General features: G+C 41.4%; 1 protein-coding gene across 7 annotated transcripts in view; it reads left to right on the forward strand.

The window, feature by feature from the left end:
• Nucleotides 1-22988, forward strand: part of NBEA (neurobeachin) — a 448073-nt gene that overhangs the window by 315211 nt on the left and 109874 nt on the right. The window lies entirely within an intron of this gene.

The raw sequence follows: 22988 nt of genomic DNA on the forward strand, positions 1-22988 counted from the left end.
TAGTAAGCGCTTAACAAATGTCATCATTATTATTATTATACCAGCAAATTGGGTTCTGTCGTCATTGGCAGGAAAACTTTGCCAAATGTACCTGGTTAGATAGCCTTTATTCAGTACATTTAGTAAAGTCAAGTGTGATGTAGTATTTTGCATATGGCTTTTCCTGCAGCTTGCTGGCTTTTTGAATGGGTAGCATTGAAGTGCGGGGCCTATACAAAGGAAGCAGTTTCATGTTTAGGTTTGCCCATCTGTTTCATATGGTGGCTTATGCGATGGGACGTATTGTCACATGAATCCTAATGCCCAAGTAGTTCTTTTATGAACTCTTCAAGTGCTCAGAGGAGTTTATAAGTTGCCCACTCTATTGTGTGCCACTCCCATATGACATGTGCGCATTCTGCTGAGCATATTTTGGAGGTAATTATACCTAATGAAGCCTGGAACACAGCTTGTTCACAAAGAGATTTATTTTTCGACTCTAGTCCGATTCCTGAGATTTTTGGAAAATGGTTCTAACCCATGTCTGTCATTGCTCTGCACACAGTAAGCGCTCAATAAATACGATTGATGATGATTGGGGTTTTGTTTCTGACATTAGATTTCTTAGATTCTCAGTAGAGGAGAAGCAGCGTGGCTCAGTGGAAAGAGCACGGGCTTTGGAGTCAGAGGTCATGGGTTCAAATTCCGACTCCGCCACTTGTCAGCTGTGTGACTTTGGACAAGTCACTTAACTTCTGTGGACCTCATTCATTCATTCGATCGTATTTATTGAGCGCTTACTGTGTGCAGAGCACTGTACAAAGCGCTTCGGAAGTCCAAGTTGGCAACATATAGAGACGGTCCCTACCCAACAATGGGCTCACAGTCTAGAAGGGGGAGACAGACAACAAAACAAAATATATTAACAAAATAAAATAAATAGAATAGTACATATGTACAAGTAGAATAAATAGAGTAATAAATCTGTACAAAAATATATACAGGTGCTGTGGGGAGGGGTAGGAGGTAGGGCAGGGGGGATGGGGAGGGGGAGAGGAAGGAGGGGGCTCAGTCTGGGAAGGCCTCCTGGAGGAGGTGAGCTCTCAGTAGGACTTTGAAGGGAGGAAGACCTCATCTGTGAAATGGGGATTAAGACCGTGAGCCCCACATGGGACAACCTGTTCACCTTGTAACCTTCCCAGCGCTTAGAACGGTGCTTTGCACATAGTAAGTGCTTAATAAATGCTATTGTTATTATTATTATATATGGTGCTGCTGCTATTGCTTGTAGAAGCAGCGTGGCTCAGTGGAAAGAGCCCGGGCTTTGGAGTCAGATGTCATGGGTTCAAATCCCAGCTCTGCCAATTGTCAGCTGTGTGACTCTGGACAAGTCACTTAACTTCTCTGTGCCTCAGTGACCTCATCTGCAAATTGGGGATGAAGACTGTGAGCCCCCCGTGGGACAACCTTATCACCTTGTAACCTCCCCAGTGCTGAGAACAGTGCTTTGCACATAGTTAAGCACTTAATAAATGCCATCATTATTATTATTAGATTAATTTGCTTTTATTTTTACAGGCATTACAAATTACTTGTGAGTTTGAAGATGTGGTTAGGCCTTTTATTTTACTTATTTATTTTTATTTATTTGTTAAGCACTTATTACGTGCCAGTCACTGTATTAGGCGCTGGGGTACGTACAAACTAATCAGATTGGACACAGTCCCTTGACCATACGGGACTCACGGTCTTAATCCCCACATTACAGGTGAGGTAACTGAGGCACAGAGAAATTAAGTGACTTGCCCAGGGTCATACAGCAGACAAGTGTTGGAGTCAGGATTAGAACCCAGATCCTTCTGACTCATAGGCCCAGGCTCTATCCACTAGGCCATGTTGCTTTTCAAGGCCTTTTCTTTCAAAGCAGCAACAAAAAAGGAAAACTATTTCTTGTTCTCTAATGGGGAGTGTAATTCTACTCCAAGATATCGTAACTTATTTATAAATGAAATTGTGATTTTCACTCTTTGAGGGACATTTTATAAAAATTTTGGCATGCAACTACAGTTCAGCTTCGGTCTACTTGAGGAGGAACCTTTAGAAGTATGGTCCTTTGGACAGGGTATAGGAAGGAATAGTAAGGTTAGAAAGTCCTTGTATAAAAAGTATTGTCCATCATGTTATAGTTCTTATTTTTCATTAGATTAGCCCACAGATTTGCAAATAAACAGCCCGATGGAAAAAAAAATAGATTTTGTGTTTCAGAGTTGTGGCTTCTATGTACTAGTAGTAAGAAAACTAATATTTTCTACGTATTTTTTTACAAAATAGCCAAGGATCCAGTGCCCTGTAACACTCCAACAGCACAAAGTTGCCTTAAATTCCATCAACTAGCATTTGACTGGAAGACTCAAAATTGTGATTTGGTTTCAAGATTTCCAGCAGTCAGTGGTCAGGAAGCCTTGGAGCTCAGATTGTGAACCACTTGACTATTTTAGTATGTAAACTAGGGTCCATTGTTTAGTTTGACTCTCCCTCCCTCCCACCCTTCTTCCAGTCAAGGGCCTTATTCATTGCCTCTGGAGGCACTCAATAAATCATATTGGTAAAGTGAGTGACACTCTGACATAACTCCACCTAGGAAAATTACCAATTCTCAGGCTACGGGCTTCTGCGAGCGCTAGACCATAATTCAAAACCACTGCTTAAATTTGAACTCTAATCCAAAGAATTAACGTCTTTTGGCTGCTAGTAAAATGGTGTTCTCCAAGAATTCCTTGTAACATTCACAGCCTCTCTAGTTCTGCATTTGTGGCAGAGGTATACAGATGTTCAGGGAGTTTTAGCTGATATTATTCACAACAATTATATTGTTCCAAAATCAAAATGTAACTTTTTTTTCCCCTGTTATTAACTCTAAAGGCTAATATTAAAATAACAAACTAAGCAATTTCACTCACAAGCCCTCTGGCAGCTGAGACCCTTAATTCCATTTTCTCTTCCCCTTGCTTACGTTCTCCTCCTGCCTCCCCTCTTCAGAGCTTCTGTGATCAGGAGGTGTTAGGGGAAAAAAGCAAAAACAAATATGACCTCCTTTCTGTTCTCTGCCTTCCTCTGAAGATATGTGGGCTGGCCTCTCTCCTTCTCCATTACCCTGTTGCTTCGCCTTTCTTAAACAGAGCCTCCAAGCCATCCATCTTTTGCATTAGGTTGTGTGTGCAAGTGGATGTCAAAAAGAAAATGCAGAAAGATGGCATTTAAAGAGAAAAGGAGGAAAAGCAAAAAGACGGGTGACTAGCAAAGGGTAAGTTGCTAGTGGAAAGAGCCCGGGCTTGGGAGTCAGAGGTCATGGGTTCAAATCCCGGCTCTGCCGCTTGTCAGCTGTGTGACTCTGGGCAAGTCACTTAACTTCTCTGTGCCTCAGTTACCTCATCTGTAAAATGGGGTTTAAGATTGTGAGTCCCACATGGGACAGACTGATCACCTTGTATCCTCCCCAGCGCTTAGAACAGTGCTTTGCCCATAGTAAGCGCTTAACAAATACCAAAATTATTAAAATTATTATTATCATTAAGTTTCAGGTGCACGTTGGTGCAGAGTTACTGGGGAGAGGTATTTTTCCACTGTAAAGTCTCAAATTTTTGGCTGCCCATCAATCAGTGGTTTTTGTTGACTTACTATTTGCAGAGCAGTACTGAGCATTTGGGAGAGTGCAATACAACAGAGTCGGTAGACATTCCCTGCCCACAAGGAGTTTACCAACTAGATGGGGAGACGGGCATTCAACTAAATTACAGATATGTACGTAAGTGTCATGGGGCCGAAGTGAATGTCAAGCTTAAAGGGCACAAATCCAAGTCCAACGGGTATGTAGGACTCTTACGTCAGCATGAGTGCCTGACTGAAAGATTACCTCCCAGCCCCATCAATCCACCCTCCTCCCGTAAACCTTTCAGTGAACTTCCTAAAATCCAATCCCGGGAGTAACATGAGGAAGGCGACAGTCATCAGACTTCCTGAGCAGCAGCCGTCAAGTGGGGGAACTTTCTGATCAATCAGGAGGTACATAGGAGGCAGTGTCACCAGAAGAAAAGGCACCTGTCCTAACTCAGGCCAGTGAGAGCCTTTGAGTTACGCTATGCAGAGTTTCAATCAATCAATCGTATTTATTGAGCGCTTACTGTGTGCAGAGCACTGTACTAAAGACTGCTAATATTTAGTTCTCTTAACACTGGCTAGCTGGATGAGAAACGTCATTAGAACCATTGAGAAATATGGGGGTAGAATGTGTATTTTTTTTCCCTCTTGCCTTTAAGTTCACCCTATAGAAATGGGGCAGTTAGTTCATTCCTAGACCAGACATGCCTCACGCACATCCTTAAGATCATCTAGCTATAATTCTTTTTGTTCTGACCATTTTCACACCTGTCTACATGTTCTGTTTTGTTGTCTGTCTCCCCCTTCTAGACTTTGAGCCCGTTGTTGGGTAGGGACCATCTCTCTATATGTTGCTGACTTGTACTTTCCAAGGACTTAGTACAGTGCTTTGCACACAGTAAGAGCTCAATAAATACGATTGAATGAATGAATAGCACACGCACACATACATGAGGAATGAGGTAGACCCAGATGTGCTTCTGACGATGAGACTTTTTATTAGTGTGAAAGTGGGGGTAAATCCATCATTCGTATTTGTTGAGCACTTACGGTGAGGAGAGCACCGTGCTACATGCTTGGGCGAGTACATTACAATAAAGTTGGCAGACACGTTCCCTGCTGGAAATCCCTTCCGTAGCACGGAAAGGTAAGGATTATCTTTTGCAGCACTCAGGCATTGCTCTTTGGAATGCGTGGCTCTGTTCTTGTTTTTGGCTCTTAAACAATTTTCTTGAGCTTCCGCTCATGAGAATCACCCCATTCCTAAATATGAGTGCCAGACCAGTCTTTCTTGTGCTGCCCTCCACCAGTTGACCACAACTAGTCACTAGTTAACACTAGTGACATACTAGTTACACTAGTTACACTAGTGACTTCTAGACTGTGAGCCCGCTGTTGGGTAGGGACCGTCTCTATATGTTGCCAACTTGTACTTCCCAAGAGCTTAGTACAGTGCTCTGCACACAGTAAGCGCCCAATAAATACAATTGATTGATTAGTTAAACCACCTCCACCCAGAGAGCCAAATTCAGTGTTAGTACTCAACCCTGCTAAGGTGGTGATTTTAGCTGTATGTAGGACTAGCCTGAAACCCTAGTCTCCTTAAGGCTACCAACTGTCAGTCCATTTCTCCTTATTGTTTCTGAAAAGCAGTTCATAATCATCTACATGTCTTAAAGTGTAAAATGACCTGACATATTTCTTACATGGGCTGACAATTGATGTTCAGTTAATGGACATTTTTTTTTTTTGTCAGCAGCAGCATCCTGAAATACAAAAAGTAGCATTTTATCCTTAGGGAAATTCATGCTTCCTAGAGCTAAAAAAAAAAAGTAGTTTGCTATTCCAAAACCTTCAATTATGTCCCACATTATTTTTGGTCAAAGGCATCCAAACAAATTACTGCTCTAAAGCATCACTAATGCTGTATCAGTACAGAGTCAACAGGAACTGCTTGTGTATGCAGTCATCATCCAAAATAAGTTCCTTTACCTCTGTAGTTGTGTGTCTGTCTCATGTCTACCTCATGGAGCATAGAGTAATTCCTTGCACTTCAAAAGTGAGAAAGCCGTTTGAGCTTAAAATCTAAGAAATAAATGTGTGCAAAAAGGAGGTTAAAAAAAAAAAGTTCTCCAATGGAAAGGTGAAATGCCTTCCCCTGAAAGCTTGTGAAGACAGTCAAGCAGCATAAATTGTCCTTGCCCCACATTACTTACCAGTCCCAAGGGGATGATTCATTGATTGTCATATTTATTGAGCGCTTACTGTATGCAGAGCACTGTACTAAGTGCTTGGGAGAGTACAGTACAACAATAGACAAATTCCCTGCCCACAATGAGTTTATATTCTAAAGAAGGGGAGGCAGACAATATAAATAAATAAATTGCAGATATCCGACGATGAGGATATCCTGTAGGCGGTGAGCGCCTTGTGGGCAGGAAACTTGTCTACAGACTATTATATTGTACTCTCCCAAGTGCTTAGTATAGTGCTCTGCACACAGTAAACGCTAAGTGAATACCATTGATGATGGATAATGGAGAAGACCTGAAGTACTTAGGTACTGATTCTGTAATGAAGGAAGTTTCAGATTCAGTCGTGATTTAGGATGATTTAGCCTCGTTTGTATTCTCAGAGAAGCTTGCAAGTTCAAAGACCTTTATGAGCATGTATAGTTTTTTTTTTAATAAGTTGGCATCGAGTGTGTTCATTATCATCATTATCATTTTCATCAAATGTCGAGCCCCAACTCTGGACACAGCGTTGTCTAGAGTTTCTCCAGGAAGAGAAAGGGGAGTGCATTGCCTCTTCCATCAACACACTAACAGGCTAAAGGAGGTTTTTGTTTGGATCGTGTCAAAATGAATGCAGATTCTCTTTTCTGAGTGTGTTTTAGTGTAGGGGTATAAAAAAGGGGAAAAAATCCACTGCACCAGGCAATACTGTTTAATGAAGTGGTGTCTGTATTTGCTTAGTAATTGAGTAAGATGCATAACCTGACATCACTGTTGAATTAGAAGCTCTTGAGGATTGGCAGGTCCTCACTGGGGCTCTTGTTTTATCTAAGCTTCAGCAGGAATGGGCAGGAGGTCATTGGTGCCCGACAAAAATAGAAGCCATTCAGTTACTTCCTCCACCACAGAGTGAGTAGATTTATTTCCCTGCCAATATCCAGAAGGAAGGGTCACAAGGAGAAAACCCTCTGATATCGATACTTGGTGGATTTAAGCCACAATGACACATCATCACTTTACATATAAAGATATCCTACCCGGGGCCATTTTGTGGTCGATTGCAACTGTTGCCTACTGGATGTTCAAGGGAGTCTCTTTTTAAAGCTGAATTTCAACAGTATTTACAGGAACCTTTTCAAAAACTGTGGAAGTATGAAGAAAGAGAGCTCTTCACAAAACAGAATGCTCATAAGGGTCACCTGCAGTAGTAACTGTTGGGTGGGGGGAGAGGGCTGGGGTTTTTTCATTTGCTTCTGTTTTTGCTCTTCTATCAAAGTGAATGATAATCAAAACCCACACTTGCAGAACTGGTAATTGGGAATCGACTAATAGCCATCTTCCCTAAGTATACTGAATAAGAATGTTGCTTTCAGTTTGAATGCCTCTTAAAATAATGCCTGCAAAATATTAAATAGATAAATGTTTTTTATCATTAAGCATAAATGCTTGAAATTTTAGAGGGTTTAATTAAATGATATCTGTCTTAGCTGATGAAAATATAATGTGACAAAACCTCTGTCAGTTTTCTTCCTTTCTAATAACGTGCTGTCATGACCAGAACTAGACACATGTATCATTTGGATATTGTTAATGAAGTCTGCCTGCACTAAAATAGGTTGCTTTTGTTGTATTGGTTTGCTTTTAGGGGGGAAAAAGGCATAAAACTGATCTTTCCCTGCAACACCAAGCAACTTAAAAGCAGAGTCTGTTTGTGACTTTTCTATATGTTATCATTAAAATTGCTAATCATCCTCTCTAGGAAGATAATGGGAAGCACGTTTTCTCCCATTTCCCTCCCACCTCCCCCAGAGAGAAGGTGCATATATTGCTCCTTGAGCTGCTTTTTTTTTTTTTCCAGAAAAGCAAAGGATCTGTTTACCTGGTTGAAATTCAAATTGTTTTATTATGGTGTCAATTCTTGGGTTTTGGCAGCACTTCTAAAGTGTCTATACACAAAAGGACTACCACAGTGAATGAATGCTAGTGTTGACACCACCTAACAAGCAGGGATTATGTGTTTACAGAAGAAGTAATATGATAGGTCAAGTATAAGAGGCACTTCTCAAGAGCACTTCACCACATAATGAGTGACTGACTAGAAAGTGCGGAGCTGCCACTCTTTGGCTCGGTTTCCGTGTTGATGCCTGCCTCTCTCCTCCAAAGCTCTCTTGATCATGTTCAGCTGCTCTGTTCTCATGTGGTGAATAATAGTAGAGTAAAGCTGCTTTTCTGTCTCATTTTTCTTGCTAATTTACACATTCAAGCCATTTTTTGTTTGCTATCCTTATTTGCTATTCCCTTTTGTCAAGGCACTGTTCTCCTTTTTGCCTCCGGCCTATGAACTAATTTGAGCTTCTATAATTACTTCATGTTTTACACCTGTCTGCATATCATGCACCCCTTGTCTCTGTACTTAAGCTAGATATTTCCTAGCAGAGAAGCTAGTTTTTCACATGCAAGGCATCCCCAAGTTTCTCCCCTCTCCCTTCCTACAAGAAGAAGTACAATTAAACTGTTGAGATGTTCTCAGCAATGCAGCTGACCTTTTGAGTTCATGAAGGACAAATGAATGCTGTCTGTTCAGACAGTTTGTGTTAAGACATTGTTGAGCAAAGAGCCGTGAGCTTTGTTCCTCTTGAATGAAGCGGTGATTGTAGTCATTTTAAAATCATTAAGACCCTGAATGCACGGTATCATTCTACAGTGTTGACTGTACAGCTGCTCTTCTGCCTTAATAGCAGCTTATTAAATTTGGGTCAAGCGCACTCCGAAGAGTATCACAATGAAGAAACTGTTCCAAAAGTTACCTGTTTTAAAAAGGCAATTGATTAGATTTTTAACTTAAGTGACAGCTGCAATTCATTGCCTGTTCTTTGTGATGTCCTACAGCCCGAGCAGCCTTTTGTAATTTGGTCGTCATTTTGTAAGAGCTCTCTTGAATAATCCGGGCCGCTTTCCACCCAGAGCCCTCCTCAATCCAATTAGGAGTTTAACAAGGGTCAAAATAAGGAGACTTTACTCTTCATGTTTGCATCATTTAGCCATGGGACTGTTCTGGGAGAGCGTGGCTGTGTGTCAGGGTAGGGGGAGGCCAAGAGATGGGACAGACACAGAGCTGTCATCCACCATGTGGTGCATCCCTCGTCCGAACGGAGGCACAGCAGGCTAGCAACAACAAGCCCAGTTGCCTTTTGGGGTTGTCGTTGTGTAGAGTTCAGCTGGTACAAAAATGTTCAGAGGTTACAGGTGCTAGCCAGGGCTGACGAAGGAGAGGCTATTTTATTTGATTTTTGTGTGTGTGTGCGAGCCCTTGTTCTCCCCCAGTAGCCTTTTGTTATTGGACAAACGACTGGGAAGACATGAAGTTAGAAACCTCCCGAGCATTCATTATTTTTGATGAGGTGACATCTCTAGAAGTCCTTATTTCCACTGCTCCTGCTGTTCCCTTCTACTTTTTGAAAACGTAATTGTTCTTTATGGTAAGTGTCTCATATATAGGTAGAATTTTTTAAGAGGAGGCCGTCAGAGGCCTCAGAAAGATCAGCTCCTCTGTTGTTCAAGAAAACAAACATTGTCATGAAGTAGTGTTCCCTGCAGAAATACATAACTCTAACATGTAGCTTAATCGTGCCATGACCCAAAGTTACATTTGAAATCCGCGAGTGTGTTTTAGCTAGTTTTGTGCCATTGTTGAAGAAGAGAAAAAAAATCAATGATGGCCACGGCAGTGTTTTCATAAAACCTTTACTATAGGCTACAAAAATTCCTGTACTAATCAGTGTTTAGATTCGTGGGATATTGCCAGAGAACTTTTGCAGTGTCCCTTCAACTAATGCTTTGTGCCGCTACATACAAAGTAACGATTTATCTAAAAATAACACTTTCATTGTTCCTTTCTTCCCCCCAACCCATTAATAGGTACTTTAGTATCATGCGAGTTTTCATAGTATAATCCCTTTTCAAAAGCTTTTCAGAATAAAGGCTCTAAATGGTCCTCAGTATTAATTTGATGTGACTTCTGTACAATATGGTTCGAAACTCTCAGAAGCACATTTTTGCCGCTTACCCCTTTTCTCTGGAGCAGTGTGTGGAAAATACCAGCTAAATGTCTAATGGGGTCTCTGCTGTAAGCCTTTCTCCTTGTCTTCGTATACTGCAGATTTCTAGTGTTTATTTATTTATTTATGGCCACTCTTATTAGATAATGCTTAGCCGTTCAAGAGCTGGGCATTTTTGTTAGCTTTTGAATTTTTTTAAATGGCCTTTAAAGTACTGATTTTTCAAATCTGTCTTAAGAATCTGATTTGCGAGGAATTTAGACTCCGTAATAAAGTCTGCCTAGTAAATGGCAATCATGCTTTATGTTGACTCTGTGCAGTCAATTACATCTTGGTTTACATTTGGGCAACAGTGGCTCTAGGGGCTTCAGCTCTAGGGCCTCCAGTATCGTTAATAACACACTTTGGGTTTCTTGTGTTTTGTGGAGTTCTCTTTTTTCTTTTTTTCCCCCAGACCCATCTGCCTGGGAAGTATTAGTATGTAGTAGGGTAATCTCTACTGACAACAATTCATTTTAAACTTGACCTGTAAACTCATTCCGCAGTGAATTTCCTTATTTTGTTAGTGTGTTGGCAAGGCCTCCTGATAGCCTAGGGTGAGTAAGAAGGAACCCCTGGTTGTAATGTTTTATCTATTTACTTTTAGGAGCTCAGGACAGGTTTTTAATATTTACGTTGTCCGGAAATGCATTAGATCTTCACAAAAGAAACTTCCACAAACAGAACGACGTTTTCTTTATTGCCGACTGCAGTTCTTGGCCCATTAGAATGGATACTTACTGGTAAATTAACATTTGCAGGGGCCAATAGGTATCCATTCTTTACCAAAAGCTTTATTAATCCAAGATGACCGTGGTCTTTCCTTCCATGCGAATTGAAAATGGTACTGCTGCTTCGGAAGGCTGTAAAAAGTCATAAATCGTGGCTCAGCCGTTGTCTTTTTGCTACAAATTCAACTTGATCCAAGATGCTTTTGTCATAGTGGTTTTGGATATTAGTGAGGAAGAACTGCCTCCAGTCTTCGGACATTTAGCCCACCTAAGGAGGCCAACAACAGAAACACAGTATGGGATATAAAAGCTAACATTTAATTTCTAATATTGTAAGAGAGAACATAATGCAAATGCTTCAAAATATAAGAATGCTAAATCATCATCATCATCAATCGTATTTATTGAGCGCTTACTATGTGCAGAGCACTGTACTAAGCGCTTGGGAAGTAAAAATTGGCAACATATAGAGACAGTCCCTACCCAACAGTGGGCTCACAGTCTAAAAGCGGGAGACAGAGAACAAAACCAAACATACTAACAAAATAAAATAAATAGAATAGATATGTACAAGTAAAATAAATAAATAAATAAATAGAGTAATAAATATGTACAAGCATATATACATATATACAGGCCAATCTTCCAGGGGCGAGGCTGGTGACGGAACAAAATCTCCAGGATGGGAGTCGGGCTCCTGGACTGATCAATCAATCAATCAATCAATCATATTTATTGAGTGCTTACTATGTGCAGAGCACTGTACTAAGTGCTTGGGAAGTACAAGTTGGCAACACATAGAGACAGTCCCTACCCAACAGTGGGCTCACAGTCTAAAAGGGGACTGATCTCAGGGACCGCTGGCCTCCGTAATAAATCATTAATAAATGATAAATCATTAATAAATTAATAAATGATTTATTAGTAATAAATCATTAATAATAGTGGGATGGAAAAATGTCAATTTAGCATTTATTTATTTGCTTTGCACTGCACCTTCTTCCAAAGAGCTCAGAGCACCATATAGATAACTTTTAGATTATACTTCCAGCTTTTACCAAGGACGTTTTGTAACATTCACACTGAATGAGACAAGTTTGTTTTAATGAAAGCAAAAATGTTTGAATAAATATATAACGTGGGCAAGGGTCTGAATGAAAACGTCTTTTTTTGGGGGGTGTCTACTATCCAAACTTTTGTTGAACTTATTGATCCTGCTCTAGACTTTAAGCTCGTTTTGGACAGGGAATGTGTCAGTTGTCGTATTCTCCTCACAACTGGCTTCAAGGCTCTCCATCATCTTGCCCCCTCCTACCTCACCTCCCTTCTCGCCTTCTACAACCCAGCCCTCTACACTCCACTCCTTTGGTGCTAACCTTCTCACTGTGTCTTGTTCTCGTCTGTCCCTTTGTCAGTCCCTGGCCCGTCCTACCTATGGCCTGGAATGCCCTCCCTCCTCAAATCCACCCAACTAGCACGCTTCCCTGCTTCAAAGCCCTACTGAAAGCTCACCTCCTCCAGGAGATCTTCCCGGACTAACCCCCACTTTTCCTCTGCTCCCCCTCCCTTCCCCATCCCCCCCACTGCTCCCTCTGTTCTGCCCCCTTCCCGCTCCACAGCAAAAAATCTAATTAGGCTGGCTTTTTGCTGGGGGAGAAAATGGGTGTAGACAAATGGGTCATTAGTTTCTGGAGATGCAGTCACAGTGGTAGGACATTTTATTACAAATAACAAAATGTGTTCATTACGTGTCAAGCACTGGGGTGCTATAGCATTATAAGCACATCAGATGTACTCCCTATCTCATATTACTCTATTTTACTTGTACATATTTATTCTATTTATTTTATTCTGTTAATGTTCTGTTCTCTGTCTCCCCCTTCTAGACTGTGAGCCCACTGTTGGGTAGGGACCGCCTCTATATGTTGCCAACTTGTACTTCCCAAGAGCTTAGTACAGTGCTCTGCACACAGTAAGCGCTCAATAAATCCGATTGAATGAATGAATGAATATGCACATATTTATAATTATATTTATTTTATTAATGATGTGTGTATATGTATAATTCTATTTGTATTGATGCTATTGATGCCTGTTTACTTGTTTTGATGTGTGTCTCCCCCCTTCTAGACTGTGAGCCCGTTATGGGCAGGGATTGTCTCTATTTGTTGCTGAATTATACTTTCCAAGCACTAAGTACAGTGCTGTGCACACAGTAAGCACTCAATAAAAATACACCTGATTGCCTGACTGACTCAATAAAAATACACCTGATTGCCTGACTGATTGCCTGACTGACTGGTTGGACTGCTGTTCTTGCTTTCCATGTCTTGAGTACTGCAAGAAGAACTGTAGAGAAAGCAAGAAGAGTTCAGGTGGAGTCCCCTGAGGACAGAAATCATATCTTCTCTGCTGTCCTCTCTCGAGTGCTTAGCCCAGTGCTCTGCACACAGAAGTTTAGTAAATGTTATTGCTTGATTGAGGCCTTTTGACTCCGTCTCTGCCTCAGCCATCCTGTCCCGTTCCCGCTATAATCAATGTCGCTTGTGTTCTACAATGCCAAGGAAGGCAGAGTTGGGGAGGCTAGAGGCATGGCTCAGTGGAAAGAGCACGGGCTTTGGAGTCAGAGGTCCTGGGTTCAAATCCTGGCTCCGCCAATTGTCAGCTGTGTGACTTTGAGCAAGTCACTTCACTTCTCTGTGCCTGTTACCTCATCGTTAAAATGGGGATTAAGACTGTGAGCCCCCCGGGGGACAACCTGATCACCGTGTAACCTCCACAGCGCTTAGAACAGTGCTTTGCACATAGTAAGTGCTTAATAAATGTTATTATTATTATTATTATTATTATTATTATTATCTTCTCCACCCTCTACTGCAGGGGCCCGCAGAACCAGGTGGGGCCATGGGTAGGTTGGAAGTGCAGCACAGGTTCTCACAGGTCCCCCTGCCCTTTTTCACAACTCCTTGAACCTCTGGGGGAAAGGGAGAAAGGGAAAGGGACCTCTGGGGGAAAGCAAACTTTCATTTGGTCTTTTCCAGTAATCATAAACAAGTCACTTTATGATCAAGAAGGAAGCAGTAAAATATGCCTGCAATATATTTTTTTTCCGAATGTGGAAAGGGTAGTATATCTCCTTTCTCAAAAGGAATTGATATTTGTTAAATTTTACTCTTCTTGGATTTAAAACGTGATACCTGTTCCTGCATATTATATCTGCTTAATTTTCATCTTTTGCACCCCAGTGAAATTGCACTGGTCATGATTAACATAGCCTACTGACGGCAAAAGCAGTGCTCTCTTCTGTCATCATGCTTCCTGACCTCTTGGTTGTTTCCACACAGTCACCGTCCTCTCTTCCCTAAACTCTTTCTCACCTTGACTCCAAAGGCCACTGTAATCACTGTAGTTTTCCTTTCGTCTTTCTGGATAAGTGGTGGCCTATTGTTCTTGCTTTCCATGTCTTGAATAGGGACTGTCTCTATATGTTACCAATTTGTACTTCCCAAGCGCTTAGTACAGTGTTCTGCACATAGTAAGCGCTCAATAAATACGATTGATTGATTGATTGATTGAATACTCCTCCATTTCCTTTACCAGTTGATTTTGTGTTCGTCGACCTTTAACTGTAGATACTCCCCAGGTCTCGATATTAAGCCTTCTACTTTACTCAGTTTCTTATGGACTTTCTTTAAAACTACCACAGTTTCAGGGGCCATATTCAAGACATAAATATCTAAAGGTTAGCTATTGATGAATCATCATCTCTACTGTTTGGTTTTCAATTGTTTTTCAATCAACCACCTACTCATATGCCTAGCCGTTTTCTTTATTCTACCTTTATTCATATTTTTCCAAGATTGGGGGGGGTTTACAGGTTTATTTTGATTTTGAAAATGTCAAAGAATTGGAATTTGTCAATGTCTGAACGTGAAATAATAGGTTTTTGGCAGTTCGTTAGTTCCTTGTTTGAGGTATCCAACCCAGCATTTAGTGACACATAGTAAGCACTTAACAAATACTATTATCATCATCATCAGATAACATCAGCAATAGTTAAATGGTCATTAGGTCTAAGTCTCCAGATCTCTCCACGTTTGCACCTTCTTTGCCTCCATAAAATTTCCCCTTTGTGCCCCCTGCCTCCACCGGAAATTTCAACATATTGAAAACTAAACTCATTGTCTGCCAACTCTAATTCCTATTTCCTAACTTTCCCACCACTGCCTATGATTCAGCTATCCTCTTTGCCCTTTACACTTGTAACTTTAGGAGTTATTTGTAACTTTACTTCCAGCCCCTACATCATATCAATTTCAAGTCCTGCTAAATGTCTTTCTTTGTAATATCACTCTTCTAGACCTGACGGCCCTTTCTCTCAATTCCCACAGTCAGTACACCAGTAGAGGCAGTTACTATTGAGAAGCAGCATGGCTTTGTGGAAAGAGCACAGGATTGGGAGTCAGAGGACATGGGTTCTAATCCCGGCTCCACCACTTGTCTGCTGTGTGATTTTGGGCAAGCCACTTAACTTCTCTGTGCCTCAGTTACCTCATCTGTAAAAGTGGGGATTAAAGACTGAGCCCCATGTGGGACAGCCTAACTACCTTGTATCTATCCCAGCGCTTAGAACAGTGTTTGGCACATAGTAAGCACTAAACAAATAGTATTATTATTGTTATTATTATTTATCTCCTGCCTTGGACACTGGAATGATCTCCATATTGGTGTCTTGGTTTCTAGCCTATCCTTCCTTCAAATCATGCTGCACCTAGGAGACATATGCCTGATGACTTGATCTGAGCCTTATCACTTCCCTTATTAGAGGTTTACAATCTTTCCCAGTTGCCAGTCAGCCGAGTAAAGATTATTAATGAAGTGCTTACTATGGGCCAGGCACTGTCTTATGCTCTGGGGTATATACAAGCTAATCAGGATGGACACAGTCCATGTCCCACACGAAGTTTGCAGGTCATTATCCTTTGTCTCCTCAGCACATAGTAGTAGTCCTTGGCACATGTTAAACACTTAACTCACATTATTATTATTTTTACTAATAATAAATTTCACCTGTATTATTGGATCTGGCAAAGTGTGGACTTACCTCTCATCTCAAAATGACATCTGTGAATGTGACTGATGCAGACCACTCATTTTGCAAGAGAGACCATTTGCGACTTGAAGGCTTGGTGGGGAAGGGAGAAGTAGTAATCACCTGAATATATATTTTGGGACTTAAGACTTAGTCTTTAAACCAGACTGTGATTGCCTTTGATGATAGCCACCAAACTTCTAGAAAAGATTTTATAAAATCCAAATCATGATGGTAATGTTTTCTGATTTATTCTTCTATAATTCTAAATGATTTTCTTCTTTATTCCAAAATTTTTTAGACATCTTTTAACTATTCTGGCAGTGATTGGAGAGGGAGAAGCGAGGGAGGAGGACAAAGGCTTGGACTACTCAGAGCAGCAAAAAGTTGGGTCAAAGAGAAGAAGGAAGTGGGGAAATGGAAAGGAGAGAACAGGGGAGAACAAAAATCCATGAAAGAGTCATTGATAACAGCTAGTGGGTAATAGTGTCTGCCTGCCTCTCGTCTCTCTGTCTCTCACACATATTTTCAGTGTGTGCTGTATTGCACCTTGACAAATTAATTCAGTTCGAATTTTGCAGTCTTCCTTGAGAGAACTTGCAGTTTATCCTCAAATATGTTTGTCCCTTCAGATGCTCTCCAAACCAGTGTTTCCCATTTCAAAGTGATGAGAGCCCTACTGTACTAGAGAGCAGTGATTAAGGTTCTCTTCCTCCATCCCTCCTTCTTTCCCTCCGCACATTTGAGTTAAGCTGTAGCAGACTGTATCTGTTTAGAGATACGTTGACTGTGGTTTTGCAGTAATTGAGGTGGCATGAGTTAATTTTGATCTTCAGCAATATCCAGGGTTGAAATGGCAGTGATTTTTTTCTTAGGATGCTTAATTTGCGACCGTGTCACTCTTACACAGTAATAATAATAATAATAACGATGGCATTTATTAAGCACTTACTATGTGCAAAGCACTGTTCTAAGTGCTGGGGAGGTTACAGGGTGATCAGGTTGTCCCATGGAGGGCTCACAGTCTTAATCCCCATTTTACAGATGAGGTAACAGGCACAGAGAAGTGAAGTGACTTGCCCAAAGTCACACAGCTGACAATTGGCAGAGCTGGGATTTGAACCCATGACCTCTGACTCCAAAGCCCGTGCTCTTTCCACTGAGCCACGCTGCTTCTCCAGTAGAGACCTGTGGGCATCTCTGCCAGTTCTCCAGAGGCATTCTACTTTTAGACTGTGAGCCCACTGTTGGGTAGGGACTATCTCTATATGTTGCCAGCTTGTACTTCCCAAGCGCTTAGTACAGTGCTCTGCACACAGTAAGTGCTCAATAAATATGATTGATTGATTAATTGATTCTACTGCCTCTGTGCTCTCTCTAGGCACTGATGCCTTATGCTCCTTGGGAGGGAGCATGGGAAGACAATATCTGACAGAAAAGAGAGCAGAGCTAGAAAGTAGTTCCCCCAGGAAAGGCAGCTCATTCTTCCCTTTGCCCAGGGGTGGTGAAGAGCACTTTTTCCCCCAACCCATGCTCAGGAGGCCTGCGTCCTGCACCATGGAAGTTGAGTCAAGCTAGTTAAATAATTGAACAACCCTCACCTTCTGACGGGAAGATGTCTGGGGAAAAAGCAGCGTTCCGTGAATGGGAGTAAAATGAATCTAGTTTACATAGTAAAATATCATCATCATCAATTGTATTGAGCACTTACTGTGTGCAGAGCACTGTACTAAGCGCTTGGGAAGTACAAGTACTGTTTGTACAAGTACAAACAGAGATGATGCAGACCAAAAGTGAGCGTGACATTTATATTGCAGAAGCAAGGTGGGAGTCTAAGGGTTTGGAAAGCAGTCTAGGTAGAGGATCATGGGCAGAGAGTCGAGACTCATCCTTCAAGGGGCTCTCCCTATTTTCTTCAGGTCCCGTAAGGCCTTTTACCGAGCACTGCCAAGACCAGTGTTCAGAGATACACAGGTGTACTGCAGTTTATACTGTTTACACTTTGGACAGTTCTGGCAAGGAGCGGCAAATGTATTTTCATCTGCATCCTGACGATCACGTCTGAGAGGGCAGTGTTATCTAGTGGAGAGAGCGTGGACCTAGGAATCAGGAGACCTGGGTTCTAATGCCGGTGCTGTCACAAGTCTGCTGGCCACGCGATCTTGGACAAGTCTCTCAACCTCTCTGAGCCTCTGTTTCCTCATCCGTAAAGTGGGGAAATCTTAAATTGGAAGCTCTGGAGGATAGGGTCTGTATCTAATCTGATTATCTTGTTTATACCCCAACAGAGCTTGGCACATAGTAAGTGCTTAATCAATGCAACTGTTCTTATTGCTTGTTTCTTGGCTCTCTTCGGTCTTACTCTGAAAACCAACCCTACAACTGTGCCTTAAATTCAGACCCACTTCTCCTGTAAGTGATCTTGTTCTCACACCTGACCGCCTTGACATTATCCATTTATCCATCTCAGGGCTGCTTTTTAGGGCAATTAGGGGTAATGGCTGTGGAACCTGGGTCGTTGCCCTCCCAGAAAGCAGAATTTGAAGCAGTTCAGGAGTCAACCACTTACATTTGAATCCACCAACCCAATCAGTCAGTGGTATTTACTGACTGCTTAATGTGTTCAGAGCACTGTACTGAGCACTTGGGGGAGGACAACCCAAATACTGCACTGCTGTTCTCTTCAGCCTAATACACCCAAAATGGGTAGGGCTGCCTTAGCACCAGAGGCGGGCATCCTAGCTTCATCTGAACCCAGCCAGATTTTGCTTTGGGTTTGCCTAACGCAGCCCCTAGGCCATGAACCAGGCGTTTCATCATCAATCATCAGTCGTATATATTGAGCGCTTACTGTGTGCAGAGCACTGTACTAAGCGCTTGGGAAGTACAAATTGGCAACATATGGAGACAGTCCCTACCCAACAGTGGGCTCAGAGTCTAAAAGGTAAAGAGGTTTCCCCCTCTAGATTGTAATAGTAATAATAATAATAATGATGATGGCGTTTATTAAGCGCTTACTATGTGCAAAGCACTGTTCTAAACACTGGGGAGGTTACAAGGTGATCAGGTTGTCCCACGGGGGGCTCACAGTCTTAATCCCCATTTTATAGATGAGGCATCTGAGGCCCGGAGAAGTTAAGTGACTTGCCCAAAGTCACACAGCTGACAATTATGGGCAGGGAAAGTGTCTACTAATTCTGTTGTATTCTCCCACGTGCTTAGTACAGTGTTTGGCACATAATAAGCACTCAGTATATACCACTGATTAATTGATTGATCTTTGGTGTTCTTTCCTCTGTACTGTTGCTAGCTCATTTTTGACATTCAAATAGTCATAAATTTTAAAAAAAACAGCAGAGGAGAAAATCATAATCTTCTGACTGAAATAAAAAATAATGGACCAACTTAATATATGGCAAATCCTTAAAGATATAAAGCAGCACATATGCTGACATAGTTGCATTTCCGAATTGAATAAGCATATGTGAAAGTGTGAAAGTAGTGAACATTGGTAATGGATGGGAATGTTCAAAGTAGTTGACCCCTTTTGAGAAATTAAGGCAATCTTTGCTGCTGATTGGCTGCAGAAGTGTCTTAAAGAAGATTATTTACATGGGTTAAAATCACCCTCGAATGGAAGAATGTTAAATTGATAAAGCACTAGCTTTTTTTTTTTTTCAGTGAATGCAAACCATATGACAAACAACACAAGACCTTTGGGTGAATACCAAAATTTGTCAGATTCCCAACTTGACTATTACAAATAAACGTAAACTTTTTTCACTTACTAAAATTTAAAACACTTCTGTTTAAATTGGCAGTGAAATGCAAATGTATATTCATTTGCATATGAAATAACAATAGTCTATAACACTATTATTTTCTAGGTTTTTAAGGGCAAATCCTTGAAAAAGTGTATTTTTTTAATGGCTTTTATTATGCACTCACCATGTGGCAGGCAATGTTCTAAGAGCTAGGGGAGATTTAAACTAATCAGGTTGGACACAGTCCATGTCCCATATGAGGCTCACAGTCTTAATCTCCATTTTACAGATGAGGTAATTGAGGCACAGAGAAGTCAAGTGACTCGCACAAGGTCACACAGCAGACAGGTGGTGGCGTCAGGATTAGAACTCAGATCCTTCTGATTCCCAGATTGGTGCTCTATCCATTAAGCCCTGCTGCCTCTCTGATATAATCTTAACATTTTTGATATTCTGGATCTAAGTATTCTGCTACAGGTGCGTGCAGCCTAAGTAATTTCTGCTTTTCTAAAACGATAATTATAATTACTGTGGTATCTGTTACATGCTTATTCTGTGCCAAACACTCTACTACTCTTGGGTGGATACAAGATAACTGGGTCCCATAAGAGCCCGGGCTTTGGAGTCAGAGGTCATGGGTTCGAATCCAGGCTCTGCCAATTGTCAGCCGTGTGACTTTGGGCAAGTCACTTCACTTCTCTGGGCCTCAGTTACCTCATCTGTAAAATGGGGATTAAGACTGTGAGCCCCACGTTGGACAACCTGATCCCCTTGTATCCCCCCCCAGCGCTTAGAACAGTGCTTTGCACATAGTAAGCGCTCAATAAATGTGATTGAATGAATATGGGGCTTACAGTCCTAAGTAGCGTGGCTCAGTGGAAAGGGCACGGGCTTGGGAGTCAGAGGTCAGGGGTTCAAATCCCGGCTCCGCCGCTTGTCAGCTTTGTGACTTTGGGCAAGTCACTTAACTTCTCTGTGCCTCAATTACCTCATCTGTAAAATGGGGATTAAGACTGTGAAGCCCCACCTGGGAAACCTGATCACGTTGGATCCTCCCCAGTGCTTAGAACAGTGCTTTGCACATAGTAAGCGCTTAACAAATGCCATCAAAAAAAAAGTAGGAGGAAGAACAGGAATTGAATACCTGTTTTGCAAGGGAGAGAACTGAGGCCTACAGAAGTTAAATGACTTGCCCAGGATCACACAGCAGTCAATCAATCAGTCATATTTATTGAGCACTTACTGTGTGCAGAGCACTATACTAAGCGCTTGGGAAATACAAGTTGGCAACATATAGAGACGGTCCCTACCCAACAGTGGGCTCACAGTCTAGAAGGGGGAGACAGAGAACAAAACCAAACATATTAACAAAATAAAATAAATAGAATAGATATGTACAAGTAAAATAAATAAATAAATAAAGTAATAAATACGTACAGACATATATACATATATACAGGTGCTGTGAGGAAGGGAAGGAGGTAAGGTGGGGGGGATGGAGAGGGAGGAGGAGGGGGAGTGCTGGAGCCAGTATTAGAATCCAGCTCTTCTGACTCAATCAATCAATCAATTGTATTTATTGAGCGCTTACTGTGTGCAAAGCACTGTACTAAGCGCTTGGGAAGTACAAGTTGGCAACATATAGAGACAGTCCCTACCCAACAGTGGGCTCACAGTCTAAAAGGGGGAGACAGAGAACAAAATCAAACGTACTAACAAAATAAAATAAATAGAATAGATATGTACAAGTAAAATAAATAGAGTAATAAAGATGTACAAACATATATACATATATACAGGTGCTGTGGGGAAGGGAAGGAGGTAAAATGGGGGGGATGGAGAGGGGGACGAGGGGGAGAGGAAGGAAGGGGCTCAGTCTGGGAAGGCCTCCTGGAGGAGGTGAGCTCTCAGTAGGGCCTTGAAGGACTTGCTCTCTCCACAAGGCCACACTGCTTCTCAGTAAAAAAAAAAAATATTTTGGAAGCACAAGGCATTTGTCATTTAAAACACATTTCTTTAAACACACCCTCCCCACCACCATCAAGGCTATTTATTGATTGCCCACTGGGTGCAGAGCACCATTCAAGGCATTTGGTCCCATTACTATATGTATAAAGTTTAAAATTAAGCTCATTTTTAAGAAGGGAATACGATTTCGGAAATGTTAATGTGTGAAAGACTCTTTTCAGTAATTTAGAACTTTTTAAATTGAACCTTTTCCCGTAAAATCCCCCTTTTTACTAAAAGCAATTGAGATTATCTCAGTGTTCTATACTTTGAAAGCGTTTTATAAAATGTAAATCAGAGTAAATATCAGGAATGAAAATGAAATAATGAAAATAAAATTAAAGTAAATCCGCTGATTAAAAAAAAAATAAAAATAAATGATTTCATCCCAGTTCTGTCCCGAAAAGGGGGTAAATTTTTTTTGAGAGGTACTATTTTGTCTCTTTCTGGACTTTGCTTCCAGCCCCACTCCTCCTCCTCCCCCCACCCAGAAGGAAGAAACCGATTTTAATGTTATATCAAAGAAACCCTTAGGGTGGAAATTTCGGGAAGGCTGTATCAGTTTATAGCAGACAAAATGTCGCTTACATTTTGCTGCTCAGCGGTTTGATGTGCTCATTTGCTGATGTGAAATGACGAGGGGCTTAGAAAACAGGGTTTTGTTTTTGAGCTGTCTGCAGACCTAGTGGGGCCTTCCCGAACCCAGTCAGCAGGTCATTAACTCCGGGGAAACAGCTTGCATTAATATGCTCTAATCCGGTATAATTAGTCAAATTACTGCACGCCGGCCAGCTTGTCATATGTTGTCAGATTTGGCATGCACACCGGCTAGCCTGGGTCCCTCTGGAACGCCACCCTGGATCAGAGGAAGCTGCTCATTTGTTGTAATCCTGAACTCTTGACAAGGCAAGCAAACTGAGAAACATTTCCAGGAGTTCTGTGAACTAACACGTTTACCCAACAAGGTTTAATGCAGGTTTATTTCTTCGTCTCACAAAATTGCACATGGTCCTCATCACCTCCTAAATCTAACCTACTTAGTGATCATGCTGTTTCATTCCAGGTTACCATTCCTAAGACTGGTAAAAAAAAAAAAAAAATCACAATTACAAGAGGGTTAGTTACAAATTACCCACCACCCTATGAAGTGGATTATAAAAGTACCAGAATGTGCCTCTTTATTTGTGTATATTGTGGTGTTTTCCCCCCCACCCAGTAAGGGAGGAGGTTATTAAAGTATAAAAGGGCTGTATTAGCATAAATTTACAAGTGCTCTTCTTCTGGTGGCATGATAAAAACCCGTGTTACCTTTGCATTAACAGTGAATTGCTTGTTGTGCTTTTGGCAATGACAGATAAGTCAGTGTAATTCCCCACTGCAACAGAATTGATGCTCCGGATTCCAAACGCATCCTGAAGATGTCACTG

The sequence above is a fragment of the Tachyglossus aculeatus genome, chromosome 20 (assembly GCF_015852505.1).
Source record: "Tachyglossus aculeatus isolate mTacAcu1 chromosome 20, mTacAcu1.pri, whole genome shotgun sequence".
In the NCBI taxonomy this organism is placed as follows: domain Eukaryota; kingdom Metazoa; phylum Chordata; class Mammalia; order Monotremata; family Tachyglossidae; genus Tachyglossus; species Tachyglossus aculeatus.